The sequence below is a fragment of the Drosophila simulans genome, chromosome 3R (genome assembly GCF_016746395.2).
Source record: "Drosophila simulans strain w501 chromosome 3R, Prin_Dsim_3.1, whole genome shotgun sequence".
Classification (NCBI taxonomy): Eukaryota; Metazoa; Arthropoda; class Insecta; order Diptera; family Drosophilidae; genus Drosophila; species Drosophila simulans.
Genome location: NC_052523.2, coordinates 11,739,591 through 11,763,494, shown reverse-complemented (window position 1 = coordinate 11,763,494; position 23,904 = coordinate 11,739,591). Strand labels below are relative to the sequence as shown.

General features: G+C 41.6%; 1 protein-coding gene and 1 long non-coding RNA gene across 2 annotated transcripts in view; one reads left to right on the top strand and one right to left on the bottom strand.

Annotated features, from left to right (window-relative positions):
- Positions 1 to 23,705, bottom strand: part of LOC6728097 (stAR-related lipid transfer protein 13) — an 88,429-nt gene extending 64,724 nt beyond the window's left edge. Inside the window, exon 1 of the mRNA XM_016176729.3 lies at positions 23,451 to 23,705. The gene's annotated coding sequence lies outside the window, so the exon portion shown is untranslated. The remainder of the gene's footprint in view (positions 1 to 23,450) is intronic.
- Positions 22,440 to 23,898, top strand: LOC120285065. Its single transcript, XR_005544327.1, has 2 exons — positions 22,440 to 23,253; positions 23,315 to 23,898. It is a non-coding gene; the product is annotated as an uncharacterized LOC120285065 (long non-coding RNA).
- The last annotated feature ends 6 nt before the right edge of the window (positions 23,899 to 23,904 follow it).

Here is a 23,904-nt window from a genome sequence, read left to right as displayed (position 1 = left end):
TCTCAGCTGCAGATTGAGTTAGAGTTTGAGTTTCGACTCGCATGCCCCGTATGAGTTATGTATCGGCGATATGAGGCGCACATATGGCGCTGGTTTGTTTGCCTAACCGTCTGTCTGTCCGTCTGTCTGCCCGCCTGTCTATCTATCTGTATATCTGTATATCTTTCTGACAGACCCGTCCCTTTCCCCTTTTTTCTCCATGTGTATCCGATTTGTCTGTCTGTCGGTCTGCCTGTCGTTTTGTCTGGCTGTGCGAATGCCTCAGTTGACACACGATACTCTGCTTTAATAACGGTGGCCTGCATCTGTGTTTGCGTTTGTCAGCCATTCGATTCGATTCCCCATTTGATCGATCGCTGCTGAAAACATAATTTGGTCGGCGGCGGCGGGTCTTTTAAGGAAATGCATTGCCCAAACAAAAAGTCTCAATTACACAGGCCGTGTGGAAAGGAAAAGGGGCCCTAAAGCCGTATTATGCTTAATGGCCCAGCTAATAGCCTTCATCCCTGGCCTTAGCCGTATGGCAATTGGTGGACCCCCAATTCGTAACCCTTAACCTTTCGCAGCAGCCCCCTTTGATCGGCAACAACCTTGAAACCCATGCTATAAACAATCAAAAACCCATTAACGCCTGCTACGAAACCTTTTAGAGGGACCTTGCCGGCTCTATGTTGGTTTACGAGTATTTACCAACATCATTACGATGAGGCTGCACATTTTCTCAAGAACTATTACAGCCACTAAGCGAAATTAAACAATCTACATACAGCTACATTCGAACACTTGGAGTCGGAATAATAGTTATGCAAATTAGTGGGGGGCTTTAGAAGATGTGAAAATTTACCAAATACGTTATTGGTTTTACTGTTAAGTATCGTTTAAGATCTATTCTTCTTAAACGAAATCTTTAGGTTTTAATAATACTTAATATTGTATCTTCTTAAACAGAAGAGATGCTTATAAGAATGGTTTGGTAATTATTTCTAAGACACATGTATGCCTCATCTAAGAAACGCAACATGTGTGGATCCTAAACTAGTGACCCCAGCTGTATGTTTAGATGCAGCATCTGTGGAAGTGGATGCAATGATCCTTCACCCCCACAGCAGCCAGATCTGCCCGACCCTTCCCTCGGGCCCACTATTCGAATAGAGAAACAACGTTTTGTATCTTTACATTTCTAAGAAGCATTTAATGCCCAAGCGAGCATTGCGTGCCGCAGTCTGCGTTGCAGATAGATTCAGAGTCGGATACAGATACAGATGCCGATTTCGATGGCGATGTGCTGCTGGGGAGCCTCCACGTAATTCCAACTTTGAATCTGCCTGGGTGCCACAAGTGTGACTATTAAATTGGCGGCGGTAATTTCAAGTTGTTGTTTTCCCCGCCGTTTTTTTTTCGCCTGGCCAAATGTCCGCCATGGGCTCGGTTTTTTCGGTCTGACTCTGGGACCACACAACCAATTCTATGGGATCGCCGCTTTGGGTTTGTTTGCTTTTTCCTTGCTTTTGCTTTGCTTTTCTGTTGCTTTGCTCTTGCTATTGCTTTTGCTGCTGCCTTAACTGAAATTAACCCTCTCGTGTGTGCGTGCGTGTGTGCCTCACTGTCTGTGGGGCATTATGCAACCGCTGCACAATCGTTGCGGCACATATGAAAAGCGACTCTGAGGCTCCCTCACTCCGTTCTCGTTCAATTGAATTTTTATGACGAATTTTAATGCCCCCAAAACGGACAGTTGAACTCTTGCTGCAGTGAAAAAAAAGTATATCAACACATATAGGTCATCAATTAGACAGTTTGGGAAATTTACTGCTTGTGTTAGTGACCTATATATAAGAGATTATTTTTTATGTATAAAAAATAATTTAGAAAATAATTAAACAAACCTAAGCTAGATTAACAACACTTTCAGGTATGACTTCCTCTCAAAGCGCAGATGAATTAATATTTTTCAAAACCACAGAGATACCTCTTATTTTCCCCTGTGCATATTGACTGGGCCACCCAGGATTTAATTGCCAACTCCGATGGGTAATTAAAATCAGCATAGCGTCCATAGCTTCGCGCAATCGCAGAGCATCTGCACCATTTCAGAATCGCAAGAGAAATCTGATTAGCGACCTACGCGCGACATTTTGCGGAATTATGGCGGCATATTCTGGGCTGTCAGTCGGAGTCCGGGCAACTGACCAGTCGGGCGTTGCCCACACGCTCCGCCGGCGGCTGTCAGAACGGTTTAAGGAGTCGCCATCAGCCGCCCAACTGGCAGACAGGAACGGCCATCGGGTGACAAATCAATAGCCGGCAACGTAGGCAGAACAGCAGGATCAGAAGCAAAATCCAGTCTCCAGACTCGAGACTCCAGACTTCCAACTCCCAACTACCAACGCCACTGGTCCATCGAAACTGCATCGAGTGTAGGCATTAAATATGCTGCTGACACTTGGAAATCTGTCCCCCGGTAATCAGCAATAAGACATATCTCTGCCCAACTCGGCTGCCAGTTGATATTGCGACATGATCGAGAATCTCCACTGGGGCGTGGGCTTTGTAGCATTGCCGGTCTACAGCTAATTAAACGGCTTTGCTGCCATGGCTGAGCGCAAAAAAAAAAGTACAAATAAAAGTGAAAAACTGACGAGAAAAATACTCCACTGAAAACCAGAAAATTATGAGACAACGACAAGCGTTTTGTAATGTACCAAGTTTGATGAGTTCAAAGACCGGACGTAAAAATACAAAGACCTCAAGCGGCGCTCACTGGAAATCGTAAGAAAATATACATTTTACAACCGGTGCTTACAAGAAAAAAAAAAACCAACCATAATGGGCAGCTCTAAGGTCAAGGACTTGGTGGAAAATAGACTTGTGGCCAAAAAAAAAAAAAAGATTTGGATACCGAAAAGCGGAAATGGGTCGGTCATTAGATCAAGGTTTCTTGCCCGGCAAAGATCACAAAAGCCAGCGGAGGAGCTCTGAAAATGGAAGCGGTTAATTAGATCGACAGACAGATACAAAGCCCTATTAAAAGCTGTTCCAACTGACATAATTTGTTTGATTGTCTAATTCGGTGTGCGATTCGAAAATGCTGCAAATGATTTGCATTTTCCTGTTGCCCTTCGCTTAGTTTGCGTCCACAATTGCGCATTGAGATTTCATCTGGCGTTGAATGCCAATTCTAATGTATGCGCAAAAACAAAGCTTCCTCTTCGAATGAATGGCCTGCGAATGCAAATTTTCCCCTTTGTGTTTTTTCTCTCTCTCCTATTTGGATGGATGAGCAGGACGTCGCTTTGGTCTGTCCAAAAGTGTGGGGCACAAGCCAAAAAGGGGGGTCAAAAGGGGGGCAGTAGACTCTTATCTTGTCACAGAAAACTCGGGTTTGCTCCCCTGTTTTTGTCTTTGCTCCTCGCAGAAAATAGCTGAGCCAGCCAGTCGAATTGATGTATGTGTGCACTGGGAAAATTGGTTAAAATAGGTCTTTGGTAAAGCAAGAAAATGTGAAAATATAGGGCTTGAATTGGTTTAGGTTGCTAGTTTGATTTGATCCCTGCCATTTTATGCAACTGACAACAATTGTTCTCAGTGCATTTATGCTGGGACTTGAAGCTCAGGGGACAAAAAATAGCACAATGCGACAAACGATGTCTGTTCGGGAATGGCTCGACTGACTTGATACATTGTTGGAGGAAGTGATCTCATCGTAAATTACAAATTACACAAAGTCACGATATCAATTTCAGATATACCCGATGTGTTTGTCGCTCTAGCTGTTTGTTGTTATAATTAAATTGTTGTTATTTTTTCGCTGCGATCAGCGCACCCAACACGAAAAAGAAATGTTCGAAGGAAAAAAAAAAAACTTAGCCATGGAAATTGATTAATGTATTTAAATTGATTGAGCGAGGCGAAACGAAGCGAAGAGGCAGAATCGAATGAAGAAAAAAGCCCACCAAAAGTCGACTAATTGTAGAAGAATATTTCGAAGAGCCGCCACAGAAATTAACATAAATAACAGCGTTTGGGTTGAGGGTCAAACACCTACGCCTGGAAAAAAGTTAACTTTGCCCCGGCACACGTGGTTCATTAGTAGCAGATCAGCATGTGGAGCTTTGGGTATTGTATATATTCTACTATGACTATATGCCCTATTTACCGATTTCGGCTGGCGAAAGGTGACGATGCTGACCCATATGCGGTGAAAGCCTCTTTAATCAGCGACGCGGGATTTCGCCGTGATTTTCCACGGAAAATGCGGCAAAGTGCCTTGTCATGGCCCAAAGGCCGGCCTAAATACTATTAACTAACTGTGGCCCATTTCTAAGACAAACAAATCCGATACCCACACACACACATACGCCCCCACAAACGCCGTCGAATTTTAATTGGAATTTCATTTGATGGCGAGTCGAGAAACCGAATCTGATGATCGGGTTGCTTCTGGGATTAATCTGCCACTGTGATAATTGCAGAATGTGAACAATTTGACGGTGAATACCTGCCATTAAAATTGCTTTAGATAACCATATCATAGCTATTTGTTATTGAGTGATAGGAAAGCAGCAACAAAAATTAGCGATTATTTAAAAATAATCAAGACGAGATAAGCATTTCGAATATTGCAGTTTACTGATTATACCTCAGCTTTGTTGCTTGAAGATTTTGCAAGTTTTGGGTTTCGTTTTACCCAAAACTCCAGCTGCAATTAAAATACACTTCCGTGAATCTCTTTTTGTTTGCCCATTCGATTTCTGTTGACACTGTTGGTCGGGCATCAAATGCGTTGCCAAATATTATGGGGGATATTCATCGCATAGGCAAATATTGCTGCAGCTAAGCCGCAGCTTAATTAATAAAGCAAATACAAATATTTTGCTATTTGCCCGCTGTGCATTAAAGCCCAGGTGAACTTATGCAATTCGAGTGCACAACAACGACGGCCATAAATTTACACATTGTCATGTGCGCCGGGCTCTTTTGTGGCACATAATATTATTTTTTCACAGCATGTTTTCGCCTTTATCTGCCCAAGTGTCGGTTGGCGTTGCGCTTTTCTAACAAATTCTGCCAGCTCAAAAAGCTGGCTAAAATATTTGCCAGCACAAGTGTTTCAATTTTGGAATTTCGGACAGCCAGGCAGGCAGGCAGTCAGGTAAGAAAGATATGCGATACGGCCCAGATGTCGGGATTGTCTGGAAGTCTGGCTTGTAGGTGGTTATGTCACCTGGTCGCCGTACTGCTGATTGTTGACATGTTGCACATGCACATGCGCATGCGCATGCAACACTTGTTGGGTTTTGAAAACGACCTTCAGGATTTGGTAACTATGAGCATTTAAACGACATCACATCACCACACAGATCTCAGCGATGCGGTCCTGGCCACAGACAAGGTCAACTGCATGCATATAAAATCAGCTTGCTTTTTATGTGCATTACAAATCAATATAAATCGAAGAGTTATAAAAAGCTGAGCAGACCATAAATAAGAGGCCGCTCACAATGAAATCTGAAGTCTGGAAACTGGAAACTGGAATTGCCCGGGTGAATGGCTGCTGTGGCTTTTGCTGCATTGATAACCACCGGAGATGTGTGCTCTCGCCTAGCACATAAATCTTTTCACACCCAGAGAGACTGCGACTCTGGCCATCCGGCCAACTATAGTAGATGGCCAACTAGCTAACCGGCTTTGTATCTGCGCAAAGTGCATGTAGTTTTGAAATTTGAGCTACGCATGCGACGACCACAACCCAAGCCCAGGCTCAGCTAATTACTAGACCAAACCAAGTTCTGGAAATGCGTTGAAAAATAATAATAATAAAACACACAACGCTGTGATTATCGCTAGTCATAATTTACGAAAAAATTAAAAAAAGTGACAGCTTTTTTTTGTGTTTTAATTGGCAAAGCGAAGCGGCATGATATCATATTGTATATACTAGAGACAGTAATCATTTATTTTTAGCCAAATTGACAGCCACCGAGCGGGCCGATAAAAATGGCTAATTAAAGTGGGAGAGGAAGCGAGATAAGCGACAGCGTGACTATGTGCCTCCGGAGTATTTATATATATTCTTTTTACAAATAAATGGCGGCTTATCACTCTCGGCTCATTTGTCGTCTGGTGTGAATGATTGCCACTTGACGCGGTTCAAGGTTCAGAGCCATAAAAGAGAGCCAGAAATTGCTAACAATAAGGAATCGAAATCGAAGTCGAAATCAGTTTCACTTTTCATTCATCCTCACTGACCTGCCCATAAATGCCAACTCACCATTTGAATTGTTCGTACAACACTGCGTATGATTGACGTGCGCAGCCATGGAGAAATTAATGAAAAACTAGGCACAATAACAGCAACTTGCCGTAATATGAAATTCACCTTAAAGCATGGAAAAACGCACGGAATTCGTAATGAAACAGCAGAAAAAACCAACACAAATACGAATTAAATGTGTTTTATGTTCGAGCCTATGCCTTGATTGCGTACCTCGAAAATGTTTACAGCACCTCGCTATTTTCGTTCAAAACAACAGTGTGCACTGTGCACACACGGCGTATGCGCAATCCGAGCTGCTTTTCCCTCATTTTTGCTGCTTTTTCTGTATTTGAAAACGCATCGTGTCGTATGGCAATCAACGCGCACAGCTGGAAACTTCTAAGTTTGTTTACACAACAACATCAGCAGCAACACCAGCGGCATCTTGAAATGGGCAAAAACTTACAACAACACACACCAAAAAGAAATAAATTATTTCCATTTTTCGACTGCTTTTTTTGGGCAAGTCCAGCGCCTTTTTCAGCTTTTTTTTTTGCCCCAGCTGCCGGTGTTGTTTTCGTAGTTGTTAACATTAACGAGTTGCCAGCCAGGCAACACAACAAATAAAACTTCAATAGCTATAATATTCGTACGCATGAAAGGCAACAAGGAGATTTTTACTCAAGTACTCAAGTAAAACAAGAGGCCCATTAAATTTTTAATTTATATGATACCTCATATCTGCTGTAACAAACAGACACATATTTTACATAACTTGGAGGCTCTTCGGGATTACGCTTACCATAAAACTGTTTTGAATACGATATTAAAGATAAATAATGCAAATGGCATACTATTATTACAAAGTATTTTTAAATAAATCCATGCTTAATAATAGAATCTAAGTAGCTGATTTCAACCTTCTACTGCTATATACACTTTTGTAAGTTTACGCACATTAAAGTCGTACAAAAAGCGCGGCTTTCCATGCAACACTATCGGCAACTGAAAGCCAGTTCATTGAGGTCAGCTTTGGCTGATAGGTTTCTTTTTATGTCCAGCTTATCAGGAGCGTAAGTGTTTCTTTCCATTAGTTGCCACTAGTGCATTTGAATTCTGAGAAGTTTTTCTTGTTCAACAAAAGATGATTGCTATACCAGCTTAAAACAGTTGAGCTGCATTATGCTCTTTCCTCATTACTCAAATTTTCTTACAGAATGTAGGTATAGAGATTTTCTGAAATCACCTAGCCTAATGTAATGATTTTCTTTAGATTTTAATTTACCTAGCTAACGTTCTGTCATAATATTTTCTTCCTGTGCGCGCTATCTTATCCCCAAATAAAGGCCGCAAGTTTTCCAATACTTTCATTCATACGCGGAATTCCGTATGGCTTCCATGGAAAGTTTGCTTATCTGAAGTGTATTCCTGATAGCGATTCGCTTTCAGCTGCCTTGAAATCCGACATCCGAAATCCTATCCGGCATTCCATTCACCCACATTTGCGGATAATATTTATGCACTCGCCGAATGAAATTCAATACGCTGCGTTGAGTTCATGAGTAATGCAACCCAGTAATGCAGCCCACCTTGACTTAATTTGCCGCGTCTCTTTTTACTTTGAAAGTTGCAACGAAAACAGAATTCACACGGAACCGACTTTCAGCGGCGCTTGGCTTTTTCCATTCAATGTCAGGCCGAAAGGTGAACTCTGGCCAGAACCGCAATCAAAGGCAATCCCACCATAAATCACTAATGACACCAACTTTATCTGTCTGTTTAAACAGCCATAAATTCTACACAAGAAAAAATCCAGTAAAACAACACCCGAGAATAAGCAACGATCTAAAAGGTTCTAACACCTCACCTCTCACTGCATTCATATAATTTATGCGATCTCCAGACAGACGCTCTTTGATATCAAATTATTTTCGCCGCCACATGAGTTATGGCGTTTTGCATCCGCCGGCCAATTTGGCCCAAAAAGGGGCTCAAATCCCGGTCCAGCTTATATTTATTTATATACCCATACTTTGTGATGTGTTTTTTTCGGGCAGCAAGAGTGAACCGACTTCCTGCTTCAAGTTTAATTAAAGCTGTGGCGGCTTACGTAAACATGTATTTCGTAGTTTGCATAAAAATTATTATAATTACACTCATAAATAATGAGAAACAAAAGTCTATTGCTCGGTGGCATCTAAATCACAAAGATTAGCCCACCGCATTAACATCTCAAAAAGCGATTCAGCTAACCGAATTGGGCTGCGCGATTGGATTTTATACGATCGAATGGATTTTCGGCGATAATCGAAAGCAAATTGAATTAATAATACGCGGGTCCATAGCTGTCAGCATAACTTTGAGTTATTGTATTGGGAAAAATCGTCATAATTTCCACTAATGTGCCACGCGAGTGACCTCTCTCACTCGCATTTTCTATCAAAAAGAAATTCGTTTCAACTCTGTATTTTTCGTTTTTTTTTAATTCACTTTATCAGCTGCTTTCGTATGCCAAACGCGCTTGTCAAATAAAATTTGGGGTTTATGAGACAGTTTAGCGATTAAAAATCGGAGGGAAAAAATTCATCGAATACTGCCTTTCGATGTCAACGAAAGCGATTAGAAACTGTCGCTGAGAAATATTGTATAGAAAGGGGCAACTCGAAAATTATATTTAAATGTAAATTAAGCGCATCCGAAGTAACTAAATATAAGTTATTTTAGTGTTTTAAGTAGTGAAAGTGTGGCAATGGGAGTGGGTGCGAACTAAGGCTTAAGTTCGGAGGGGATTACGTAAGTAATCGCATAATTGGGCTCTCCGAAAGGGGCGGATGTGGGCGTGTCACAGAGCCATATATCAGTTAATCGCAGCTTAGAAACACTCACAAACGGCTTTTGTTATCGATGGCATTATGCATTATTCGTGAAAACAAAAGAACGCAACCCTAATGCCAACGATCTATTTAAGTGAATTTTTATGCAGGTATCTAACCTTAAGGGTGAGTTGTCAGCACTTCTCTTTAGCATTTTGGGATATATTTCCTTTCGAGAGAAATAAAAATAAATTGAAATGGAAGCAATTAAAATGTGAACCCCACTTGAGGCAGCAACCAGCATACGGTTGCCGTTTGGAAATTACCACCATGATCGCCGCTCGCTCGACAATTCCTTTACAGCTGTGTCTATACCCAAACATTCATTTCGTGTGCTCAGCAACCACAAAAACTCATTGCAAACAAAATGATCGACGATAATGCTAAAACAATAGCTGCTGCTGCTGCTGCTGCAACATCAGCTGCAGCAACAACATTTTGTCTGGCTGAAAAGACAATGTTTGGCGAGTCCCGCATTTAGCGACAATTAAGAAATCAAACGTGGCCTGTGCTAGGCAATCGTAATGAAAACCGCTCACCAGGAGCAGCAGTAACTGCAGCAACATCAGATGCAACACAACTGCAACAGTAGCAATCCCTGATGACAGGCCACGAGTCAGACTTTCCACTCTAATGCAAATGTGCAATTAAATTGTTGACGTTGCCTGCCGTTTGTTCCGTTCCCAATCAAAATTGTGCGATCGTAGGACAGGGACTTTAAAAAGAGATCAAGTGAGCGTAACGACAAAAGCGCTGGCAATAAATTGTAATTAACCTTTTTTAACCAACATGGGCAAATTATTTGTGGGCGGTCCAAACAGAGAAAAAAGTACACAATAAACGGCATTAAATTAGCCATAAAAATGGCAAAGACCCTTTTAAAAAAAATCGGTAGATAACCCAAGAGCAACCCGAATTGGCCGCACATTCATTTTAATGCGCAAACAATTGGCCTCACTTATTTGCCAAATTAATTGCTCGTCTGTGGTTTATTTTTTATGAGCATAATTAAATGAATTTTAATGGGGCCGCCAATGTTCTTGGCATAGCCAAGCGAACCCTACTCTGACATAGAGTACTTAACATAAAGCAGCATGAAGCCACATATGGTTACAGTTCAGTAATTTTCATTTCATTTTCGAGTGAAAAAATCTATGGGCTGGAGAGATGTGTATCTGTGGCTCCGACTGTATCTATATCTATATGGCACACACACAGGGATTTCAAATCGGAACGGGTGTGTCATTATTTCAACTGAATTTCATGCCACATGCAATGCATGTACAGGGAGAAATATTTGCTATGTTGTTTATTTCTACCTTGGCAACGAATTAGAAGTGCTTGAATATGTCAATAAACATATGAATTTTAAGAATGAAGCTTAAATTGGGTACAGCACATTATTTGGAACCTTGAATACATAGTTATCTATTTCTAAAATGTATCTCTGGTTTTCTCTGTGCACTGATCGCTGTCTTTGGCTAACCAACGATCCAACGATCCTACGATCCAACGACCAACGTGGGCAGGCTGAAACATTTTGACAGAACAGTTAGTCAGTTTGGCCTTTTGAAGACAAGGTGTTGCTGAAATCAATAGAACACTTATTCGGCCACACTTGGCAAGCAATTTATTGTATCTATCCGGACTATAGACCGTTGCATAAATTAACAGTCTGTGGGCCAGCTGGCCGTGTATCTGTGTATCTGCGAGGTAGAGAATGTATCTATGCTAAAATCGCTGGCAACTAAAAGTCTACAAAGTAACTAAAAGCTGCTAAGCTTGTGCGCAATTAGAATACCCAAAAGCCGGTTGTTGTTGCTGCTGCAGTTGCTATTGCTATTGCTGTTGCTGTTGCTGTTGCAATGTTGCTACATGGCTACACATGTTGCTGTGTTGCTGGCGGAATAGTTGTTTGTCCGTTTGTTTGTCCGTCTGTTTGTTTGTAGGTCTGTTTGCCAGGCATCTAACTAGCTATCTATATTTGAGCAGATTGCGCTGCTAACCCCATTGCAATCTTGACTCTCTCAGACAGACCGACTGGGCCAAAGTGACTAACTGTGGTGGATTTTTGCTGCTGGTTTGGCCGGAATGTGTGTGAGTCTTGCAGATTGTTAACATGGGGACAAGTGTAATTTAGTTGTTAAGAGAGAGAGAGAGAGAGAGAAGAGAAACGGAGCGACAGAGAGAGTTCTTGGCGCATTGACAACGCGCTGACTTGTACAAATTGAAATTTAAAACGCTCCTTTTTGGCCAAATGCCAAACTGGTTGGCCAAAGTGGCCCGACCGCCTGCCACATTTATTTAAATTGCAATTAGAGTGCCAGACGCGACTTATAATTAGCTTGTTGGCGGCTTAATTAGCTGGCACACACACGATCCAAGACGGGTTCTTCGCATTTCGCATTTCTGGCCACAATAGAAGAGAGCAGCCCGCTTTATCAGCTGTGTGCGAGGCTGTGCGAGTCTGTAAGTCTGTGTTTATAAAGCTGAAAGTCGTTAACCTTCGTTGTAACACATTCATCATCATCACTCACCTCGCAGCATCAGCAGCAGCAGCAGCAGAAACAACAAACAGCAACAACAGCAGCGGCAGCAACACGCACTCACCGCAGCAACTACAACTCACACACAGCTGTAAAAAGAAGTCGTCTTAATCTTAAACGACGTCTCCATCCACCTCAGAAAGGCTGCTGCAACATCAGCACATCAGCTGCTCTTGGCCAAGTCGTCTTGGGCTTTCTGCTTTTTACGCTTTGTTTGCCCGCTGCATTGGCAGGCAGGCCGTGGTATTTGAAAACAAGCCAGGAAGTTGACTGAACGAATGACGAATTGACGAGCGCACTGAGCTCCATTGAACTGAGCCCCTCTTAAGTAACTCAGATGCCAGGCGACTCCACTCCAACGCATCTGTATCTGTACCAGTCTATCTGTCCCACAAATAAGCACACAGCGCGAACACACAAAGGAACCAGAACAGGCCAAACAACTCGGACGATGGATCTCGAGGAAAGCTCTTTCTGTGTGTGGAAAGCGCAGTCGAAAGTGTCACGTCTAGAACTAAATATGGGGAAAATTGGGAACACAACAAACACGGCGACGGCATTCTCCACTGCGTATGGTAGAGAAGTGCAATCATTCGTCTTGACACTTTCTCGTCGGCAGCCGAAGAATGCAAACAGTGAAAAGGTTTGGCGGATGTTTGCCAAGATACCACGAAAAAACAAAATTAAAACCTCCTAGGGCTAACTGTAAATCAAAAGAACAGAGAACTTCAGTAGGTGGAGCTAACTTCTCGAGTGAAATAATTAAAATTCCATGCTCATAACTTCCGCAATTAAGGCAGCGGGCTAGAGGCCCAAGAAGTCCTCCTCCAGGAGTCCTACTCCAGACGCCCAAAGTCGAGGAGCCACATCATCAGCAGCGGCAGCAGCTAATTTCCACGCACAGTTGACGCGATCCGAGGCCAACATGGGCACATGTGAGTTGTGAGCAGTGAGTAGTGGCACTCCATGTTGCCAGGGCCCAGAACGAAAACACTGAGCGAAACAAGGGTGTTAGATGTGAAGATTGTCTTATATTATCATAGATGATAAATTTCGTTCTTTCATACGGTTATGGATATGGAATGGAATGGATGTTCCTATCCATAAGGTTTTGGATAGGAACATTAAAAGGATAGACTTTACATATTGAAATTAAAATACCTTGCTAAAAGATAAGAACTATTTAAATCTTTAGCTATGTATTGTCACATCTAGAGCATTTTTTACAGTGCCCGCTGGGCTGAATGGCAGACGTTGGCAAATGCTGAGCGGCCCAAGCTGACTGTCTGAATTAGCGGAGAGTATCTGTGAGATACAACGCATGCCACACGGAACACGCCTGCACTAATGAAGTAATTCATTGAACCGTGCTACGCCGGCGTGGCTGCCATTGCCATTAGTTTAGTGTTGGCTGCACTCGCTCCCTTCTTGTTTATTTCAGCCGTCGTCAGTCTAATGCCTCTGAGCCCTAAGTTGTTTGTTTGCCAGGAGGCTGTCGTGTTTTTGGCAAACATCTGCGACTGTCCGCACTTCCTGGACCGCACATTAGATCACCCGAGTGACAGGAGATCTAAAGCCAATTCGGTCGCTTGACCCCGCCTTTAAAAATGAAAACATCGAGGCATCGGGCCACTCCTGGCCATTATCAGCGGTCCGGCCAAGCCCATTGAGAAAAATGTCTTTGATAATTAAGCGGGTCGTCGCCGCCGATCGGTGACCATCCCCGATCCCCGATCCACGATTCCCGATCCCCTAAATCCCCTGCCGGCACCACCAGTCCGCACCACTCACATTCTAACGATTGCACTTTTACCGAAAAGCGCAAGAACTTTATCTGGCATGCCGCTGGACGTTGCCGCCAGTCGGGCAAATAAAGTAGCCACAACTCACAGAGGAGTGGAGTGAATTCACTGAGAAAAATTACTGGTTACTCAAGAAAGTATTTAAGATTTGCCTATATTAAGATATAATATAAAGATATCTATTATATCAACTTAGAACATCAATTATATCTCTTATATATAACTCGAAATAAGGAGATTCTTTATTATTCTAAAGACTTTACTATGCTTTTCAGATGTGTCTACTTCTATTTTCCACTGTGTAAGATTGGAGAATGGCTTGGAGTGGCCAGTCGCATCATCTTAATAGAAATATGCGTGTGTGCGAGAGTGTGTGCCGGTGCTGCTGTGTTGTGCATATCAAAATCCATTAGTGGCTTTTGTAGAAATAATCAACAACGACAAAAGTAAGAAAGAAAAAAAAGTAAATGTGAAAATAAAAACAGCGAAACTGCAATCGGCAGACGATGCAAAAGTCCCACCCCTTGAACCCCCTCTCCATTTCTAACTCTTTCACTGCGGTTTTAGTGGTATCCTATGGCCATATCCATATATCCATATCTGTGGCCCGACTAAGTGAACATTTGTAATGGTCAGTCAGGCGGCCAGTGGCTCGTCTATCAGCAAACGCGTTTGTTCGACTGTCCGCACAGCGGACTTGCGGATACTCAGATACACCGAGTATCTATCTACATTTGTGGCCATAGTCCGCAGAACGGATGAAAACAAACCGTAGTGGAAAATTGGCCGGCATCATCTAATCACTTGTTTTCGTTGTTCATTTCAAACAGAGCGTGTCGCGGGCATTTTGTAAAAATAAGGAAAATAATTACATTACATGCGGCGGACGCTCTTCATTATCAACAACGCCATCCCGTGGTCGATGGTCGCTGTACGCTGGTCGGTGGTCAGTGCCTTCGCGTAGTTGTAAATAAATGCATTTAATTATAAATTCTATAATGAGTAGCGGGGCACTTTTTTAAACTCATTCGGCCACTGGCAATTAAATTTATCAGCGTCAAGTCAAGTGATTGACTTGTCGGCATGCAAATATGCGAGCATATTTGCATTTACTTGGCGGGGCTGTAAATCATAACTAGATAATTTATGGCCCCCGGCCACTTCCATTGTAAGCAACAATAACAACAGAGGATGTGACATCATTTGCGGGTATATAAAGCATTCCTTTCATACCTTTCAATCTCTGACTCTGGATGCACTTAATCCCGCCCGGGCTCGAAAACCCGAAATTCATTCATAAAACTTTGGAAAGTCGTTAAAATCAAGAGCATGTCTCCTTCGATATTTATGCCCGCTTATGTTGGCCCACAGATTTATGCCCGTTTCGACCTTAGCCAATTTATTGAAGTATTTATAAACGACGACATTTGTAGCCTTTGCGACTCAAACGCAATTTAAACTTTTTACGATCCGATGAAAATAAAATAACAGTGGCCGCATGAAAAACGTGAAAATTAAATCAACTCAAACCAGCCCGATGGAGAAATGTTGATTGGTGCGGATTTGTGATTTTTATTGGCCGAGATCAGCGATGCCTAAGCAATCTACACACATATATGTATATATGCCGCTAATTTTTGTCTTTCCCGTCCTATAGACGGAATTATAAATCTCTCGTGGCGTCAACGAAAATGAAAGAAAAACATCCACTAATTCGCTGGCAAATTTTGGCAATTGTTCAAGGCTGACGCACAAGTCAACCGGTGGTCAGGTTATGGGATCATTTTTGAGAGCGAATTTCGGATGGTACACAGGGAACAATTAAATTATATATTTAAATTATATTTATATTAAAAAAATATATATAAATTTATTCAACGCGGAAACCTTAGCATCTTTAAAAAAGAATGAATTTTTTGACGATGATTTCCCCTAATAACTTAATCGGTTTTTTTCTCTGTTCAATGACTAATGCAATGTCTTGTCACATTTGTGTATAATTAGATCTTTTTCCTTTCAGCTGACCCACTAATCAAGAAGAACTTTCTACCCCACATAGTTAAAACGACTAAATTAAGGCAGCCAAGTCGGTGTTTGGATCTGGATGGATATCCGCCATATGTTTCTCTATTTGTTTGCGTTGCCGTGTTTATTTATTTATTTGTATTTGCTTATCAGCGGCACGGCGGCGTCTCTAATTAATTTTTTCTTCTCTGAAAATCGAAAATCGGTGGTCGTTCTTGTTGGTGTTGTTCGATACTTTTGGATACGATGGCCAATCGAGATCCGGTCTGTAGGGGACTTTAGCTTTAGCTGCCCACCTACTCTCCTATATAGCCGGCAAACTAATTAAGTCACAAATACATAACGCCAGCTTTTATCGGACGAGATAAAAATTTCAACAACAACAAAAAATTAAAAATGCGAAGGAAAACTGAGAAAATGAGAAACAAAATCAAATGGAACTAACCCGGCGCTATCTGAGTGATTTTTGAAAAAAAAAAAGATTATCAGGCAGAAGGTCCAACAACAAATGCGGTTTTTTTATCAGCAGCTAATGAGTGCCTCTGATAAGGGAAGCGAAGAGAGACAAAGAGAGAGAGCTACGCACGTGTGAAACAAAATATTTAAAGGCAATATTCCGATCGGCCATCGAACGACCATCAATCATCGATCTCGAGTGTCCAGCAATAATATTTATAATAACTTTAAAACGATTTTTTCGCGCGCAGCCGAATGCCTTTCAACGTTTTCAATTTCATTTGGGGGCCTTTAATTGCCGAAATCAATTCAAAAGCCAGTTGAACGCGTTAAAAGCAACTACACAGAGGCAGCAAAAAACCAACCAAAAATTTCAATAATTATTAACAAGACGACGGCGAGTTCATTAGCGCCGCGGGCACATTTGTGTACTATATATACATATATATATATACACATATGCTCAGCTTTTAATGAAAATACAAATAAATGTTGGGTAATTAAGACTTGTCTCCCATACATTGTAGTGGCCAGTTCTGGGTGTTTGAAGTAAGATCACTAAATGAACGTAATGAGCGATTGCACGGGGCGAAGAGTCTATGATTCTTTCTAATTACAATGTACGCATATGGGTTAGATTCCTTTACAACAAGTATACGACATGTTGTATTGTATGAAGTAGCCTGCCAATGAGCAGTTTCCTTATTTAGTGGGAGGCAGATCTCCAACTGATACTGATTTCTCTCTGTGCAGCGGCGGCAAAAGGCGTTTCAAAACTTGTTCGACAACTTGTTTTGGTCTTTACATATCGACTAGAATCGCGAGTCAGCACCATATACACCATACCATATGCGATAATGCTGGGAGCACATGATATAATATAATTGGAATGTGCCGCACACAGCCAGGCAGCAACGGTGGAAAACTATCCGCTGGATTTCCACACATTATCGGGCTGGGTTTACCGAGAATCATACCCAGCGTACCCAGTCCCCAGTAAATTTCCATAAATTTACATGCCATAAATCAAATTGAAAATGTGTTTTCCTCGATGATCGCAACTCTTTTCCTTATCTCCAACGGCTGTCCCACCGTCTGTTTGTCAGTCTTTGGACGCGCAGAGTGCCTCCGCTGCTTCTGCTCCTGCTGTTGCAAACTAAACAGAGGGCTTATCAGTATCAGTCGAGTTCAGTGCAGTTGTCTTGCTGACAAAGTGCAGTCAACTCTTCTTTAGACTGCATTTCCCCTTCGAAGTCTTGCGACGATGACTAAGTTGCGAGTGCCCACGCACTGGAAGTTTTCGCTTTTTTTCATATTTGGTTAAGCCAAGACGCAGCACAGACGGCACAAATGGCCAATACTGACGCCCCCCGAAAGCGATGAACTCATTTACTTATTCATTCATGCAGTCAGAACTAGAAACTAGTGCCATTCGACTTTGAAGTACCTATTAATCAGATTAATCAGTGAAATGTTAAATTAATCGCAAGATGTTAAATTTCTATAAAATATTCAAGTCTCCCAATGACTGTTTTTCAAAATTGAGGTATTTTTTAAACAGTGGTCATACACCCTTTATACCCCACAGTACCAGTAATATAAACAGAAAACACTCGCTTTATTGACTGGTCGCTAAAATGTTCTCCACACGACTAATGGACTTTTCAGCCGTCTGTGGAAGGAAATGCTGCAACCGCAATATAAAACGTGCAAAACATCGTCAACAACAGCAGGAAATTCTCAAGTCGAAGCCAAGTTATATACGTTCAGGTTCGATCGTATGACTAATTCGCACAGTTCGGTGATGAAGTTCACAAAGCAAATTTTGCACACGCTCAGCTCGAAATCGCTCTGCTCTCGATACCCCGCAATTTTATTTAACTTTTTTACAGCTTTTACCCGGCAATTACGTCATTGGAGAAGCGAGCGTCTTTAGCGCTGTCAGCTTGTCAAAAATATGTACAATTTTGAGTTGGACCGACTTTCTTGTTGCATTCGGCAGACGTCTGATGAACGAACGACGGGGTATATGTGTCTGTGAGTCAGTCTGGCGATCGCATGTGGGGCTGCTTATTGGCTCCACCACTCGATAGCACTCTCAGCGAAAATGCACGTCTGCCAAAACTTTTAATTCAGTTGGGGGCCAGATAACTAGGCAGAAACTTGGCTCGAAACTTACGATTATGATATGGAAAAGTCACCAACCTGCAAGAAAAGAATGCATAAAATTAGTAGTGAATAATGGAGCTGTGCGAGATCACTTTCAGATATGCGATCATCTTGGCGGAATGTTAAATGAAAGTTAGAAAATCCTAAATTTTAATGTAAAGACTCTGAATAGCTAGAATGATCACCTCTAAATGAATTTGCGAATAATGAACGATTGATAACCCCGGCACATGGCGCGCCCCATTGAAAGTTCAGCCAACTAAGTGCTACTATCATCAATGAGATCATCCCACTGCCGCACTAAGGTCATGAAAAATTATTTTTTATTCTGGCGCCATCTAATCTCTAAGACAGAATAGAAAAAAAAAACAGCGAAGCGTGAATATATCTACTATACATGCAGTAATGAGTATGTGTTTATATGCATTTATAGCCAGCCTAGGACGTATTGTTTCTATATATACGATTTATTTACCCGCAACCATTGCCAGTTTATCACGTAGCCATGATTCACACAAATTCTAATCGTTGAGCGTTCGCAAATAAAAAAGGTTTCGCAATAAAAATTAACTGGAATTAATCAATTATTGGGAGGCGTGCAATCGAGAGGGCGGCCAGCATGTAACTGAAATAAACAACAAACTTAATTAAAAACCAAAATGGGGCGCAAAAGTAAACAAACCGCCCACACGCAAAGGCACGACACTCACACAGGAACTGCAAAATGCACAAATTGAAAAAACATACAATACGAAGTGCAAAAAGGCAATATCAAAACCAAGAGCAAAACAAAGAAAAGCAAAGCTAAGTTTAAAAGCGAATTGCACTTCAGCGTACAATGGCCATAAATATGAAATTGTATGGTAAATTAATGCTATTATAGCGTCTAAAATCCAACACACAAGAAATAGAAGAAAACGCTTAGAAAAGAGCAGCCACAACGGCTAAATAAAGAGCCATATTTGAAGACCTTGTACGTGGGCTGCCTACACAACCAGTTCGCGGATTCAGTTTATTTCAATTTTGTGTGGTGCGCCGGCCGCTCTGAGTTGGCCCAAACCGACTTGGCCTGGTCCGGCCAACTTCATCTCCGGCTCCAGCTATAGCTTCGGTGCACAGGCAAAAATGTATTCGAATTCTTTGGGGTCTCATGAATATGCATACAACAATGTTGCACTATGTTCCATTTCAAATGCTGGAAAATAGTTAAATTGAAATAGTCAAAAGTAAAAAGTAAACCACTTGATATGCTAATATTCAGCTATGTGCCCACTTTTTTTTCTCAGTGCACTACCGAATGGCTAAAGCAGCGTTTCAGTTTCTTAGTCTATATGTATATCGGCTTCATACGGCACTTGATTTGCATAACAAATGCAGCACAACAGCAGCAACTACAGCAAAAGCAAAGGCAAAATCCACAGAAGAAGGCTGGGGAAAAGCCAAAGTAGAAGCCGAGTCACTCGGCCGTGCCAAAAACAAAAGCCAGGCAAATTGCTGCAAAAATATGTGGACTTGCTCAAAAAATCAAAAATTCATCAAATGCGCACCCAAGAGTCAAAAGCTCGTCGCGCTCAATTACCAGAAATTTCACTCCATTAAGACACACACCTCGCGCGTCCATAAAAAGTGAATGTCTATCATTAAGACAGTTTTTTCCAACGCTTTTTTCTACATTTTGGGTGGTTTTCTTTGCCGTTTTCTTGTTTTTTTTTTTTCAGCACTTTTCCATTTCCGCTTTTATGCCAAATTAATTGAGCCTAATTACGGCAATTGAATGCTGCGGATTAGATCATCATACTAGAGAGAGGAAAAAAGATCACCTGCCGTGCCAAAGAGCGTGAATTAATTGGTGATCTACGCCAAAAGCAGGAATTAATAACCGAGTTCGTTAAAATATGCTAATTTAGCTCATTTTTAATGGCGCCATAACGCGACGCCCTTCGCATATTTCCACCTGAGTTTCTAAGGTGACAAAAAAATAGCCACCTAACCTACGCAGCAGACGTGTCAGTTCGAGACAAATTGGCAAAATGTCAAGTTATGGCAATAAAGGGAATACCCGCAAAGAAATCAACCCAATATTTTGTGTTCCTACATACGTGTCCAACAGAACAGAGCCCTTCCATTATATATTATACCTTATAGAGGGGGCAAAAAAAAAATAGGGAGTGGGCTAGATAAGTTGGGGCTCCATTAGTCAGCGGACGTCGATTGCGTAGCCCGGTGGTTGTTGTTCACCCGATTTGTTTGCATTTTCACATTTATTTATCAACAAATTACGCTGTAAACAAACGCAAACAGACCGGGTGTAGTACGACAGCACATATGTACATACATTCCTCAAAAGTCCGGCCAAAAGGTTAATTATGCAGCCAGAGACTGGGAGAATTCACAGTGTGCACTATAAGTATTCACATTGTACGGAGAAGTAAGTTAGTCAGCTCGTCAGTGCGGTTCGTCAATCATTTTCTGGATGGCTTACAAGAAAATCGTGTTCGGTTTTTCAGATTGTTTTCCTATTTTTGGTGGTGATCTGTGGTCTGTAAACGTTTTCACTGCATTTTTTACAACCAAACAAATTTTTTGACAAGCAACTGACAGAAATTGACAAGCGGCCGAGCAATGGGCCAAAATGCTGTACTACGGCCAGACCGAAAAGAACCCCACAAACGATATGATGTGAGAGATGGTTCCAGCTGTGAAAAGGTCAACATTTCAGACATCCAGACATGCTGGGTCTGTCGTGCAGAGTTATTGCCTTTTTGCCTTTTTCTTCTCAGCTGGCCTGAGTTGTTGCCTCACTTTCCAACGATGGCCGAAAGAAATGAAAAGTGTGGCCTGAGAACCCGAGAAAGGCCTTTCTTCTGCGCGGACCAACGACTTTGACCAGCTAATATTGACAAATTAAAAGCAGGTTAATGTGTCTTTAATGTTTGTGTAGTTTTCTCCGGTGGGGTTAGAAATCTTAGATCCCAAACAACCATTGATGCAACATATGTGCGCGCCGGCATGTAAAAATATACACAAAGATCGGCGCGTATCTTTAAGAACCGACATAAAATCCAGATACATTTACACACACGTGTGGTAGTGCGGTCGTGTGAGTGTGTACTGTGTGTGTGTGGAAACTGGCAGCCAAAGGCAAGGCAATTCAAAAGTCATTGAGGCGCAAAAGTCAAGCATAAATATTTCAAATAATGTTTGCTGGCCCCGCTGGCATTGGGTCTTGGGTCTTTGGTCTTGGATCTTTGTAAACCCAACTAAAACTGCTCGGCTTCTCTTTCCCCCGCCATGCTACCCCTCTCTTTCTCGCACTATCAGTTTTGGGTGTTTGTGTGTGTGGCATAATTTGGTGAGAGTTCGAGTTCAACAGCTGAACAAAAAACAGCACCGAGCACATTAACTTTGAAATAAGAACAACACTATAGAACTCAAAACCGTACACAGAAAAAATCTATGTTCTAATACAATAATAATAATACCAAAAATAAATGCTCAGTAATATATTATTCAACTTCAAAGTGTTTTTATTTAATTAAGATCTTTTTACTTTTTTTAGCAGATAGTTTAATTTCAAAATTTTCCTCCTTATGCTTGAATGCAATAATAGTATCAGATTTAAAACCGATCATATTGTGTTTCTGTGTAGAGATCGGAAAACTGAGAACAGAGAATGGAGCACTGAGAACTGGGGAACCGGAGAACCGGAGGCAGCTCCCAGCACGATGAGATGAAAAATTCTAGAGAGAGGCGGGCGTTTTTGTAATAGACGATGTCTACGCTGATGACCTCAGTTAAAAATAAATAATGCCTTACATTGTTTGGAATTAGTGGCTGTTTCGGGGCTCCAGTCCGTAGATGAGATCTGCATCGAGATTCCAGATTCTGGCCGTAAGTTCAGGGTGGCGCTCAGCGATCGGTGATCATGAAGATGCTCTGGTGAGTCGTTGGCGACAATAAGACAAAACATGGGGCGCCCAAACAAATCATTTTGTCAACTCAGCTTGTACCCGGCAGCTGGAGCAGAGACATGCATACATATTTGTGTAAATTCTTGTACGACATTTATCACACACGAAATTGATGAACCTGCCCCGCCTGATAAATGTTTGCGAGCTGCCGAACAAGGGGAAAGCGATTTTACTAAATCAGGGAAAATCTGGGCAGAGATTTGCTTCTAAGCTGCTGGATTGGGTGTAACATGGTTTTGTTTAATTAAAAATCGGAAGCTATTTTTTTAAAGAGGTTGTTTTAGGAGGGGAGATGTTTTGTTTATGTTTGAATTTTATATCTTAATAAATGATATATAATATTAAAACTCCCAACTGCATGTAACTTATAAACATTGAATTATCAATTTTTGTGGGTCTTTCCCACCCAGAAGATGAAGAACGCCAGGCCAGTCGAAATATTGTTTCAGTTTTATTTACCTGAAATTTGCTATTTTATCAAGCACCCAGCACAAGTGTTTCGCTGTGAACTTATTTACATACTTATCGGTACGTATGTGGAGTATAAACAACAAAGGCAGAAACAACGAAAAACGAGTTTCTATATATAAGGTGGCTATGCTGTAAAATAATAAAGGGCGGGCCGTATCAAGAGTTGCTGTTATGGTAGACAAAACGGGTCGTGAGTTTCAGTTTCTCGGGGGTTAAAACGATCGACATACTCCGATGACGCATTTTAGAACCGGAAATGCTCCCTCCGCCTGCCATTTGGCTGAGTTCTCAATAAGTATGCAAATCGGATTCGGATTGTTTGTGCACTTTTCGGTAATTACTCCCATGAATTAAAAGCAAACTCTGGACGGGAAAACCAGCACTCGACAAGAGTGTAAACAAACTACACAGCGATTATGATTTATGAATCGAAATAAAGCGCTGACAATTCAAACAGCAGCGGAAATGGTAAAGAAAGCCGATCAGAACTTGTACAAAGCCAATAAAAACGATCGCAGATAACTCGAACGCGTCGCGCAGATAATGCCAGCGACTAACTAACTGTAAACATATACTATTTAGGTTATCACTATCATTTTCAGCTCGCAGCTGACAAGATAAAGTTGTACCACAAAGTCAAAGACTAGAACACCGAGAAACTCAGGTAAATTTTGGGGAGTGAAAGTAAGTGGCAAACCCGGCGACAATCACAAGATGTATCTAAAACTCTGACGTTTCGTTCTAGGAAGCCCCGAAGCCACCCATAAACAAGCGACGTCTGGATTTCTCGAGATCTGCAGATCTTTATGGACCTGCAGATAAGCTGGATTGTTTACCCTAACCCGAAGATAAGCGACATGGGGTCCCGAAGCTCTATTTACCTTTTTAGATGCGTTTGCAGCTGCCGCTCGCGAAGAAGAGAGTATCTGTAGCTTTGGGTTTTCTTTATATCTTTGATTTCACAACACCATCGGAGATTCCATAAACACCAAATAGAATTTCGCTTTCGTATATTGCTTCACAGAACTTTTCTTTTCGTATAGATCAGATGTGTAATTTCTCTTTTATTTTCGTTGTTTCGTTTATTTATTTTATTTTTTTGAATCACTTGTATTTATTTCTCGTTTTCAACAACAACATTTCGTCATGTTTTTTCTATGGGGCGTACAAAAAATGTAGTAAACGTAATCGAAAACAAAAGCACGCGTTCTCTTTCTCGAAAGAGAGAAGGAGACGGGCGGTGGGGCAGAGAAAGAGACAGGGATAGAGATAGAAAGGTGGAAACAGAAACACACGCACACTACAAATAAACAAAAACGGAACCGAACCGCAAAG